General features: G+C 42.9%; 1 protein-coding gene across 1 annotated transcript in view; it reads right to left on the bottom strand.

The window, feature by feature from the left end:
- Positions 1–14,126, bottom strand: part of LOC126402371 (sodium- and chloride-dependent creatine transporter 1-like) — a 40,712-nt gene that overhangs the window by 22,034 nt on the left and 4,552 nt on the right. The gene's annotated exons all lie outside the window — the stretch shown is intronic.

Raw genomic sequence — 14,126 nt, 5'->3', positions numbered from 1 at the left:
TGAGGCAAATTGTGATTTGTGATATTGGGCTTTATAAATAAAATTGATTGATTGATTGATTGATTGATTGATTTGAAATTTGTCCAAAAATAAACTGTTTGCACGACAAGAGTGAAAAACTGAGACTTTTTCAACTCCAGGATTTCATCTTCAACTTTTACCTTTCAAACATCAAAGGGTCAGTTTTGAGGGTCACACCTCCTCTGATACATAAAGAACAGTCCCTAAACACATTTGGACATATTCAGTTTATAACAGCAGATAAATGAACAGTGTCACAGAGTCGCTGGATGAGAGCTCAGAAAATAAATCCTGCATCCCTTCAGAATAAAATCTGTCTTTGTGCGATGTGACGAATTCTCTGCAGGAAGTTAGTCTGCAGCTGACGGCGATCAGCAGAGACATGAAGCTGAAGCAGTAAACGGCGGTCTGATCCTTTAACGCTGCTCATCTTTAACAAGTCAGAGCGACTGGTTGTAATTTTGGTCTCATGTTTATTTCAGCGGCGTCACGACGACAGTTTTATGTAACTGAACAGGAAGGAAGTGAATCTGCGACTCTCTCATCCTCTGTTTCCTCCATCCTCTGTCTGCCTCACTTCTTCTGTCTGTCCCTCTTCATTCATATTTAATTCTGTCTTCGTCTCCACAGAGTCGAACATGAAGTCAAACACATGAATGAATGAAATGTTTGGAGAGTAAAAATGAATGAACGACTGTATTTTGTTTATTGAAGGAGTAAAAACAGATTAAAGAGACATGACTGCTCCGAAATTTATCATTTCTATTTTTACTGGAAAATGTTCTGAAGTGTATTATATTCATTTATGATATTTATCTTGGGTCATCTGAAGAGAACAATTCCAGTTTAAGCAATTTGTATTCATTCATTTATTTTTGTCTTGAGACTGTAAATTATGGACGCACACTTTGAAGAGGAAAAATATGCAGAACAAATGTGTCGTCACACTAAAAATCGTCATTTTGTTGACTTGGAATCTCAGAATTGTTTCTTTAAAAAGTCAAATATTGACTTTGTGTCACATGTTCTCCACTAAGCATCTCATAATGTGCTGATTTATCATCTCACATTAAACAGTCTCATTCTTGACACAAATTTTAGAGCTGATAAATCACAGTGTTTACTCACAAAGTCAGAACTCTGACTCTGTCTCTGTTACAGTCGTCAGTTCTGACTGATTTCCTAAATGTTCATGTTTTGTTTCATTTGCAGAAATGTTTTTTATAAAGAGTCACAGATGATCAAAGTTCTGAGGTAACAAACTTCAGCTGTGACATATTTTGACATGTTTTGCTGCATCGATGGCACTGACACTATTTCCTCTGAGTACATGTCACATTTCAGTCTGATCGGAGAGTGAATCAAAATAGATAACTTTGACCTGATGTCTCCACACGGTGTGTGTGTGTGTGTGTGTGTGTGTGTGTGTCTGTGTGTATAACAGTGTGTGTGTCTGTGTGTATAACAGTGTGTGTGTAACACTGTGTGAAATGTAAGTTTATTAAAGTGAAATCAAATGTTTTATCTTCAACATCACAGAAACAGAATCCAACCTAATGATGATGAAAAGATTCGTCACAGTGACACAGTTACTGCTGGTGTTTATAAACTGTCTCTGATGGATGAATGAATGAATGAATACTCGTCTTCTGAGAGAAATGACTAAACAATGAGGAATTCTCCCTCTCTTTCTGTTGATGGTATTTTAATTGGTGTGACACACACACACACACACACACACACACACACACACACAGGGGGTAACTGGGTCACAGTGCCACCAGGAAACTGGTATGAATGGAATCAAACTGGAATGATAGTGGNGGGGGGGGGGGGGGGGGGGGGGGGGGGGGGGGGGGGGGGGGGGGGGGGGGGGGGGCAGGAGTTACATAACAGAGGCTGCTGTTACACACTGAGCTGTTATACAAGGACAGACAGACTTCCAGAATTCACTGTGTCTCAGATAACACACACACACACACACACACACACACACACACACACACACACACACACAGGTTGTTTCAGATGCAGCTCAGGTATTGGCTGCTGATGAATGACGACAACGTCACTGACGACACAAGCTCGTTAGCCTGTTAGCTTGTTAGCTTGTTAGCCTGTTAGCCTGTTAGCTCGCTGCTGCTGTGAAACACACACACACTGTTTCTGTTGTGTTGTGTTAGCCGAGTGTAGCTTAGCATGAAGACACACAAGCTGCTGGTGAGTCACGACTGCAGGGGGGGGTGGGGGGCAGCGGCTCAATAAAAATCCCCTTCACACACACACACACACACACACACACACAGACAGGGCTAAGTGGTGTAATGCTGTTAGCTCGTCACTAACTCAGTGTTGATGGGATTACAGAGTACTATGGCCTCATCGCACTCAGCTGCACACACACACACACACACACACTCCAGGTTTCCAGGTTTATTCCAAACCGCACAACTTTATTCTACATCACAGATTATATCATTTACATCTGATGCAACATAAATCCAAACAGAGCTGCTGGAGCTGTGACCTGATGTAAACACCTGCAGACGATACTCAGGGCTCATTATTTCATTTACAGCTGATATTGTTCTACAAAGACACCAAACAGCTGATAATGAGAGGTGGAAGAAATACTCCGCAGTGAAAGTAGTGATCCCACAGTACAAACAGACTCTGTTACAGGTCAAAGTCCAGCATTCAAAATACTCGAGTAAAAGTACAAAATATTAGAATACAAATACTTAGAGCACCCAAACCAGCGCACTGTGTGTCTGCAAGAGTCGTCTTGATTCATGGCGACTGCAGAGAAACAAATCACTTCACTGTTATGGGACAAGGCCGACTGTCCGTGACCTTTGACCCCTCAGACTGTATAAAGGATATTACTACAGGGGCTCAGGAACACTTTGGAAAACCACTGTCAGTAAACACATCGCTGCATTTACCAATGACAGTTCAGACTCTACCAGGCTCCGCCCACTTCTCTGGGCTCATCTGAGACAGACTGACACAAAGTGGTCTGACCAGGACCATGGACGTCCTGTCCTCCAGGACCATCCAGACTGTTACCAGCTCAAAGCTCAAAGCCAGCAGCTGTGATGGATTGAGGTGCATCATGGGTAATGTCACATCTGTGAAGGCTCCATGAATGCTGAAAGGTCCATCCAGGTTTTGGAGCAACATATGCTGCCATCCAGACGCCGTCTCTTTCAGGGACGTCCCGTCTTCTTCCAGCGAGACAATGAGACACATTGTGACGTGTTCCAACAGCGTGTCTCCGTAGTGACAGAGTGCAGGTACCAGACTGACCTGCCTGCAGTCCACACCTGTCTCCCACTGAACATGTGTGGAGCATGATGAAGCGTCGAGCCCGGAGAGGTGCATCATGGGAGTGTTGAGACAATGAAGTCAGATAAACTTCAACAGTTAGTGTCCTCAGTTCCCAAACACTGACTGAGGTGATGATGTCACACAGTGACAGGAAACAGGCTCCTGAATCAGCTGAATATAGGGCACTCGGTTTTTATGTTCAGTTGAACACAGCGTCCCAAATTTTTTGGACTGGAAATACTCGAAAAAAGTAGCCTGAGTAAATGTACTTAGTTACTTTACTTACGTTACTTAAAACCTGCAGAACATTTTCTTTTCCTTTAGAGTCAACAGGACGGACAGCGACAGTGACAGAAAGAGGACAGGGGGACGGGGGGACGGACACAAGTGAAGAACAGGTGGAACATTGTTCTGTTCTGAGCAACGTGTCCCACATGTTTGGTGACATGTTTGTTGGGAGCTGACAGTGAGACAGAAACAGAAAGAGACCAGAATAGACGCAGCGTCTGCAGTTAGCGCGCTAAGCTGCAGCGCTACAGTTAGCTAGCTAAGCTGGCTAATCCGGGGTAAGTCACTGGGCTAAGTACTGACAGACTGAGGGACTGACAGACTGATGACAGAGCTAATGACAGAGCACGAGCTTCAACGCCATCATCTTCAGCATCAGCATCATCATCAGCAGCAGCAGCAGCAGCAGCATTATCATTCATAGGCATAGATTTGGGACACACACACACCTCCCTTAATATTTAGAGACTGATCTTTACTTATCATAGGAGAGGGGTGGCTGGGGTTTGATGCTCCCTAAGCTCTAAATAGGCCCAGGCCCAGGTGCCCAAAGTGTCAGGGGCCCCTCTGGCCTTCACCTGTAAAATGTCACTCAAATTAACACGTACTGACCAGGAAGAGACGAAAACGAACGAAACAACCACAAAAAGATGCAAACAAGAAAAGAAGCCAAAACCACCACAAAGTCTGTGTCTTGCCCCTGTGTAGGATAAGTGGAGGGGCCTTCAGCGTATCTGTGCCAAGAGGGGCCCCACGTCTCTTAATCTGAGCTGAGGTCAGTATTTAGCTCAAAGCACGGCTGTGCCTCATGCTGCATTCAGGCACTGTCAGCAGAATGGGAAAAAAAGATCACTTATTCTGGCTCTGGAATGTTCACTAAATATTCCCCAGTGGTTAGCCCTCATGCTAACCTCCATACTGATCCCATATAAACAGCCTAAATTAGCTTTTGATGTGTATTTGAAGCAGCGTGTCACCAAGTGAAACCAGATCTGAACAAACAGTTCAGAGCTCCTTTAAAAATAGATTAATACAGAATTTATTCTGATGCATTTACTGTATCAGCCGTTTGGCCAAAACTGGGTTGAAAAAGCCTCAGTGCAAAAACTTTTTTTTGGCCAAATTTCAAATGAGATGTAGAATAAAGTGATTTTATTGAAATATCACTAGTTCAAGGTTTGTTTGTTTTTCTTCTGACAGAAGCGTGATCCCACATGATGTGTCCAAGGACCGTTTTTACAGTTTCTGGCTGATAAATGGTGTAAGTTTGGTGATGGTTTGGGGGGCATGTTAGTGTATCTACAAATCGCCAATTTTTTTTAAAACAAAACATTCCTTTTAAAAATGTTTCTTTAACAATTGCCAAAAATGCTCGAAGAAAAAAAATGGTCACATTTTTTTAAGGAAATTAAATTGCCTTTTATATATATATATATATATATATATATATATATATATATATGTATATATATATAAAGAAAATTTACCTTTTAAACATGTTTCTTTAAATATCACCAACATTTTTTTAAAAAAAAGGCAAATGTTTTTTAAAGAAACACCAAAAAAAAAGAAAAAAAACTGCCAACATGTTTTGAAAAAAACATGTCTTTTAAAGATGTTTCTTTAAAAATTGCCAAGAAATTTTAAAGACATTTTTTTTTTCTATTTTTTACAGTGAAAATGCCTGGTACCACCTAGTGCTTAAAATTTTCTCATTTGACATGCGTCCCCCGTCTTGGAGCTCAAAAACAGTCCCTAACATGACGGAGTTCAGCTCAGTTTGTGTCCTGAACGGTAGCTAACATATTTGGCTCACGTCGTTTTGATCGGCTGCCAGCTGAATCAAGATCAGCAGGATCCAACGAGCTTTAATTAAGAGTCAAAGATTTATTTGTCACATACAGCGACAGTGTGCAGTGAAACGCTCGACAGTTATTATTAACAGCTCCTTAGCAACTTTGAAGCACTTTATTTTTTTGTCCTGATGCAGTTTCCACACCCTGTGAACACAGAATTTTATTTTATAAAATTATGACGATTAACTTTTAAACATTTAAACTGTGTTAGTTCATGAGGTGTCTATAAATATCTTGTTTTGTTAGAAACCCAGATATTTTGTTTTCAATTATAAAAACAGAGAACAGTAGTAAATCCTGATATTGAGAAGCAAAAGCTTTTATTAGCTGATAAATAAATTAGCCAGTTTCATCACAAAGGCAGCGTTCAAACGTCCAACAGACGATCAGTCCCTAAACAGAGCGACAGAATATAAACACACAGACGAGACTGAATGTAAACCTTCAAGTCTTCCAGCTCTCCGTTTAGTCTGCCAGAAGCCACAGTGACCGCAGCCAAACTTTCTGCCAAACGCTAACTTAGCTGAGTTTAGCTTCCCCTGGCAACATCGACTGGCCCACATACCTGAATAGAAAGACTGAGTCGCTCACCTGGACTGATCATGACGCTGCACCTCAGGGCCGAGGTCAACAAAGTCTGGCTAAAGGTGCCTAATCTCTGATCCACTGCCAACTTTATTGATATTATTATCAGACACTAAATTATTATTACATGATATAAATCCAGATATAACCTGATTATAAAACCCTGGACTGAATAAAGTTCGTTCTGCCAACTCACCTGGAACAGATTAGAGTTTATGCTTGGAGGAGAATAGAGAGTGATGAAATAAACTGATAACAACACCTGTTTATTTAAGATGTAGAAAGACTGAACTTGACTAATTCCTGCCAAACTTAAGACCCAAAACTGACCACATGTTAAACCGTATAAGGGTAAAACCAGGAGGCTGATTATCATGTTGATGTAGATTTAATGGTTGTAGATAAAGACAGATACAAATGGGGAGTGAAAGCTATAAACTGAGAGAAGATTCCTGTATCTTCAGACGTGAACTGACTGAACCTGAGTCGTTAAACTTCATTAACCTCATTGAACAGACTGATTTGTATGATGATGATATTGTGTTTGCTGTCTGCACTGGGCTCAGCGAGGGAGAGACCGAGGAGTTAATAAGTACTCTTAATACAGGAGTTACGTATGTTGTGTTCACACTGAGCACGAATAAGACAATGTGCATGAATGAATCACATGTAAAGTCAATGTAAAGATGCGATTAGACGCGAGTTCCCACCAGGCAGTGCGATGGACGTGGTGCGATGGACGTGAATTAAGCAGTGCAAAAGTCCCAAGTAGCGCAATTTAGCGTCATACGCTCATCGCGTCATCACTATACATCACCTCATACACACAGATAGTCAGCCAGCTCACATGACACACATGAACACCAGCTTTATGTTCAGGTGCTGCAGCACAGAGGACAATCAATAAACATCCAAAGTGAAGTGAACAGTGCCAAAAAACCTCACGACCAAAGACAAACTGTGGTTTCCACATGTGTGTGTGTGTGTGTTTGTGTGTGTGTGTACAGATTAAACACACAGATACAGTTTATTCATTCACAAGCTTCAGTGGTGGCGGCAGGTGTATTTTTGAACTTTATTTACTGCTGTCGCTCCTTCTTCTCCTCAGGCACTGATCATACGCTCATGTCTGAACTCAACACACACGTCAGAACTTTATCAAGAAAGAAGTAAATTTCACTTTAAAGCAACAACAACATTCAAAGAGAATCCAAACTGGACTAAATTCTGCTTCTCGCGCACACATCTTATAATTTATGTCTTTAGCTTTGATTAACTGGCTCTAAGTGTCCCGCCTTCAGGTCAAATAAAGGAGCTGCGTTTATGAAATCTGCCTGTTTGTTGTGTGTGGGAGCAGTTGTGTAACACTGGTGACTGCTGCTGCCGTAAATTCATAGTTAGGACGACCTGAGCAACACAGGTCAGCACAGACAGTATCAATTACTGATGTTCAGGTCACGTTCTTTAACAGTTTACTGTCTCAGCCATCTGAGAGCAGAAAGTGTCTCAGAGGAAACAGAAAATGACCATCGTGTTTAAACTGTTGACCACAGCTGGAGCTTCCTGTGGTGACTGAGCTGAATCAGACAGTTTCAATCTGACACTCAAACCACTCGTGAACTGACAATCAAAATTAAATGATCAAACCACCGAGTAGTTCTTTCATCCATCCATCCATTTTCATTTGCTTATTCAGGGCCGGGTTGTGGGAGCAGCAGGCCGAGCAAAGCACCTCAGACGTCCCTCTCCTCAGCTCCTTCCTCCAGCTCCTCCTGGAGGACCCCGAGGTGTTCCCAGACCAGATGAGATCTATAATCCCTCCAGTGTGTTCTGGGTCTGCCCCGGGGCCTCCTACCAGCTGGACCAGGAGGATCCTGATCAGATGTTGAACCACCCCAACACGAAGGAGCAGCGGCTCTACTCCGAGCTCCCTCCAGATGTCTGACTCCTCCCCCTATCTCTAAGGCTGAGCCCAGACACCCTACAGAGGAAACTCATTTCAGACGCTTGTATCTGTGACCTCATTCTGTCAGTCACTACCCAGAGCTCATGACCATAGGTGAGGGTTGGGACGCAGGTGGACCAGGAAATGGAAAGTTTTGATTTATTTCTCTGACAATAAAGCAAAAGTCAAATCAGAAAGATGTCAGTTTAGTTTTGCAACACGCGCTTGTTTGAAGGGGAGAAAGAGGGTCATAGGTGTTTGGCTACGGTCAGCGAGACGTCACCGCGACCCACTTGGAGGCAGTATGGCCTCAGCTCGGCACATCCAAACTGATCATGAAAAGACAAATCGGTGTGGCCAAAGGTGGTAATGAAAAAGGATAATTGTTACCCCCTAAATAAACCTTGATGACCACTGAACTCCTTCAAGGACCCGACTGATCTCTTTCACCCAGGATTTCTTGCACCCTCTGGGAAACTTATGGAAATCCTATAAAGCACACCTGGAACATCTTCAAGAAACTTCCAAAACTCTTGAACCTTTGGAACCTTGAAGGGACAGTTCACCCCAAAATCAAAAACCCATATTTTCCCTCCCACCTGTAGAGCTGTTCATCAGTCTGGATAGTTTTGGTGTGAGTTACAGAGTGTTGGAGATATCGGCCGCAGAGATGTCTGACTTCTCTCCAGTATATTGGAACGAGACGGCGCTCAGATTGTGGTGCACAGACCGCCAAAACATTAAGTAGATAAACTCAAAAGCAACATTTCTTTCTAGAAATTATGACCCACTTGAAGACAATGCACAAACCTTGTTTTGCAATTTTTTTATGTAGGAACTATTTTCTTTCACCAGGTAACTGTATCACTGTGCAGAATTAGGCGTGCATCTACTGCTAGCTCATATAGCGCCACTAAGGCTAGCTAACAGTAAAACTCAGCTGAGAAGGACGCCATAACTTTTTAAATCTTGCGTCGTCACGAGCACGAGCCTCTTGTCCATCGGTAGATGCATGCTTCTTCCTGCGCAGTGATACGGTGTAGTTTGGTCGAAAGAAACTGATTTGGGGTAAACTGTCCCTTTAAAAAGAACCTCTCTGACACCTCCTTACAGATCACTTGAAACAGATCAGAGGACTCACTGAACTAATATGGGACCCTTTGAAACTCTTCAAGGATCAGTAGAACCCTCTCAAGGACCCCTGGAGTATTTCCAGGACCGCTGAAACCTCCCAAAGAAACCACAAAACCTCTTCAAAGATCTCTTAAACCTCCCAAATATCTCTTAGAAACATGTCAAGGCCCTCCTCAGCAGCCTCTGGACCATCCTCAAGGACCTCAGATTTCTCTTCCAGGACCCCCAGAGAGGAAAGGCAGAGGAAACAGGAGAGGTAACGAGGAGAGGAGGAGCAGTGAGGTCTGCCAACAGGATTAAAAGATTACAGGCCACTCCTGTTAATCTCTCGTCCACGTGGTGAGAGGGATGATGATGTCACACTTGGCAGCCTGTCATCATTCACACACACAACTGTCAGGAAACTGTATCCGTCCCTTGACCTCTGACCCCGAGCCAAGGTTCATTATCATGGAGACAGGCAGCAGAGCATGAACGCCCTCACTGACCAATGAGAGACTCCGACTGACAGCAACAAACACCTGATCAGCTCTGATCAGATCAATCAGGTGGTTTAACTGATCAATACTGTGACTGTAGCTCTGCATCAACACCACAGCTGATTTGTTGGGGTTTAATGGGAGGGTGCATTATTTCATCAACCCTTAACCTCTCTCAAGGACCCCTGGAACCTCCTCGAAGCAGATTGTGACTTCTTTCATGACCCCTGGAATCCACTGAGGGGCCTTTGGAGACTCTTAAGGACCACTGGAACCACTCAAGGACCCCTTGATCATAGTCAAGGACCCTCAGAACCTACTGTAACCATTTCCAAAATCACTGGATCCCCTTAAACCATCCTATAACATCCTCTGGAACATCCTCAATTGCTTCTCAAGGACTCCCCAGGCCCAAAGCAGTACATTTATTTTAACAGAGTATTTTTACACTGACGTACTTTTAGTGGCCACTCGCAGTATTGCAGCAAAAAAACCCTCCAAAAATCATTTCCCCGTAGAGCACCATTATAAAGAGACGTCTGTAAAACTGCTGACACGTCCAACTGCAACAAGGTCGGTCATGACTCTTTCTGTTCTGAGTTTTTGATCCATGGCTGGTTGGTTTTATATTCCTGGTGCTGAGAAAAGTTATTTAAAAACCTTTGATGTCATCACGATGTAAAGTCCACGAGCTGAGCGGGAACTAGTGAGCGGTACAAACACTACTGCACATATTCAGTGGGCCGCATACCAAGATGTAAACCCAGAAGCTAAAAACTTTTTAGTTGTATACGTGAGGTGAGCAACTCTACTGGAACGAACAGGCGCCATCTTGACATCCAGTATTCAATTCACTTCAATTCTATTTATAAAGCCCCATCCCTCTGTCCTTTGGACCGTCACAGCTGATCAGGAAAAACTCCCCAAAAAACCTTTAACAGGTATTTTTTTTTAAATCTACAAAAAAAAAGCCATCATTTCATTATTTCATCCTGTTGGACATTTGTGTCACGTTTTGTCACAATGAGCATATGAATCATTGAGTTTGGGCCAAAAACACATTTTGTAAGGTCACAGTGACCTTGACCATCGATCTTCAAATTCTAATCAGTTCATCGTTGAGTCCAGGTGAACGTTTGTGCCAAATCTGAGGAAATTCCCTCCAGGCCGTCTTGAGACGTCCTGTTCATGAGACTGGGACGGACAGACGTATGGATGGACAACCTGAAACCATCATGCCTCCAGCTGCAGCTATCGCCGGTGCAGTCATAAAGATAACTTTTCAACTGAACATCAATCTGTCTTAAAGAGTTAAAGATGCTGTATAGAGCTGTGGAGAAAGATCCCCAGGTCCTCAAATAGACGCTTTGGGATAGTCATCAGGTCCACCTACCAACCTACAGCATCAGTATTTGACGACCTGAGAATGAGACTCAGCAACTGTCTGTCTCCACAGTTACAGACAGAAACTTTAAAGGTTGAGAACAAACTGCTGCGACCTGTCAACCTCTCCTCAACCTTAAACATGACACACAAAGTCTGAACCCTCAAACAACATCCGGTCGTTGTAACTTATGTCAGATGTCTTTGAGGACACTGAAAAACGCCCTCCATGTAAAATAGATTATTATTATTTATTCATTTTTTTATTAACATGAAGAAGTGATGACAGAATATCCTCACTGACGAGGTCTAAATCCAGCTGGTCCTCACAAAGATAGAAGCACGCGTCTAAATCCAGCTGGTCCTCACAAAGATAGAAGCACGCACACACACACACACACACACACACACAGAGTGTATTGTAGTGTCGCTGCCCGAGGACGCCGCTGATCTCTGAAAGATGAACACTGAGCTGCAGGTCATTTTATAATCAGTGGAGCAGAGAATCAGTGTGTGTGTGTGTGTGTGTGTGTGTGTGTGTGTGTGTGTGTGTGTGTCCTGTCCTTGATGGGGTGACTGCAGCAGTAACACACACACACACACACACACACACTCTGCGGGATAATAAATCTGAGTGACTCTGGGGAGGAGGGAGGAAGAGGACGAGGATGAAGGACAGAGAGGACAAAACGAGGAGGACGTGACGAAGACAGAGAGGACAGGAAGTGAGGACACAGTGACTGCGTGTGATGTCAGAGCCGCTGCAGGTGAACAGGTGGATCAGTGCTGTCACAAGGTGATACAGGAAACCATCCCTGCTGGTGTGTTCAAGGACACTCAGACATTTAAGAGACTTGGAGGATCTCTGGAGCCTGAACGACTCCGTCAGAAACACAGTTATCTGCCTTAACTNAAAGGGGGGGCACTGGGGAGGAACTTTTTCTTTTGGCTCAGGGGAGGGGCATACAAAATTAAATGGTTGTATTTTGTATTTATTTTGTTGCAGATTTTAAAGACAAATAATTTTGGAAGGCATGTTTCCTTATGAAAATTTTCTGACAATTTTCTTTGTTGGTGATTTTTTTGCTTAATTTTTTTTTTAATGTTTAAAAAAAACGTTGGCAATATTTTTTTTTCATTTCGGTGATTTGTTTTTTGTTTTTTTGTTTTTTAAAAAGTGCAATTTTTTCTTTAAAAAAACATGACGATTTCTTTTTGGATGGATGTTTCCTTTAAACATCACCAATATGACAGCACTTAGCAAGAAACTGTAAAAGTCAGTGTCAACAAAAAGAAAAAAATAAACCCTAGCCACCCCCTCCTCTGATAAATAAAGAACAGTTCTCAACACTGCCAAAAAAATCTGTTTCTAGACCAGAAAAGCCAAATTTGCTGAAGAAAATTCAGCAAAATTTTATTTCTTATTAAGTTCATTTATGCAGGAACAGTCTCACTGAGATGTGACATCTCTTTTTCAAGCGAGTCGCGGCCACAAGAGACGACAGCATGAAGGATTTCACCTCAAAGAACAATTAACGAAAAACACAACGACAAACGGCCAGTTTAAAACAAACTACTGAGCGAGCAGCGTTCAGTCAGCGGACAGGTGCACTCAGAGGTCAGAAGGTCAAAGATCCTTCATCCTGTTTTTAAAATCTCTCCTTATAACAGAAACATGTGGACACAGCACCACAGAAGAGTTTAACGTTACAGTAGTTTACTGGTGGGTCAGTTGGGTCCAAAGTGGAGGACAGACTTCCTGACATCACCGTGGAGACGAGTGGCTATAAAACAGCAGAATGGTCCTTTACAGAGCGTTTGGCTGCAGCTCAGGTCTGATAAATCAGGTGTGAAGGAGGTAACCTTTACAGCACATCAGTGTGTCTGTGTAACGTGAGAACTGAACCTTTTCCTCTGGAGTTTCTGTGATTTAACTCAAGTCTGACCTTATCTTCCTCCTCCTCCTCTTCCTCCTCCTCCTCCTCCTCCTCCTCCTCCTCTGTGTGAACATTCAGACCTTTCTCGTCTCCGGCTCAAACCGGCTGACTGTGTGAACCAGACGTTTCAGGTGAGAAGAAACTAATGAGTCAAAGTTCAGTGAGAGAGACTGTTTGTCTTCATGCTCGGGAGTCGAGGTCAGTTCTAAGGATGGGTAAGGAGGGGCGACGCCCCCCCAGATGCTCCGCCTGCCTCACTGGCGCCAAACTCAGGCGTCTTTAGGCCCGATTAATTCTCCACTCTGAGACGTTAACTGTCACTAAAGAAAACTGCAGTGTTGTAATTTTGTATCTTCAGTGAACGGAGCGGTGACAAGATGAGACCAGTCAGAGATGGTTTACAGGAAGATACCTGAAGATACTCGTATCTCATTGGCTGACAGGTCTGTCAGTTCTCAGGCTACAAGCTGGTGCTGAAACGCACCAGGACAAACTGACACTGTGAGGTTATTATAAAAGAAAAAATGGTGCTGTATTTGTTGAATCTAGCAGAGGAGACAAATAATTAAGACATTCTCATAGACAGTGTTTCAGAACATTTATAAACTTTCCTCGAACTCAACAACTCACAAAACTCAACCTTTTTTTTCTGGGAGTCTGGTTCTTCCTCTGCAGCAGTGTTAATTTAGACCGTTCAAGACGCCTCTTAAACACATTCAGGACAGATTTTTAGACAAATCATATTTTACTTATTTAACCTCTCTAACTCCGCCAGGACGCAGACGTCCTCGCTCCCCTCCTCTGTTAAATGGTATCTCCCAGGCGCACTACGTCATCAAACCATGTGATGTTTGGTATTGCCGGATTCAGGAAGCTCTCGACTTTTCAAAAATAACATTGTTTTTCTTTTATTTATTATGTATTTGGCACCAGAGCAGCCTAAACACACATAGTCCAAAATCCCCATGAGTGGTGACAAGTCATGTCATGCCGTTTTTCAACAGGAAAAGTTAAAGGATTACTCATGATCTTATGTGGAGCTGTTAGCGGGGACTTAGCTGGTTTATAAAAGGTAAGAGTCTCACTCCTACCACTATTTTTGGCTGAGATATACCGTCTAGAAAGTGGGATCATAACTTTCACGTTTCATATGGCTTTATTTGGTGAT

The sequence above is a fragment of the Epinephelus moara genome, chromosome 16, assembly GCF_006386435.1.
Source record: "Epinephelus moara isolate mb chromosome 16, YSFRI_EMoa_1.0, whole genome shotgun sequence".
NCBI lineage: Eukaryota > Metazoa > Chordata > Actinopteri > Perciformes > Serranidae > Epinephelus > Epinephelus moara.
Note: the sequence above shows the minus strand (reverse complement) of the source record. Positions and strands in the feature narration are given on the sequence as shown.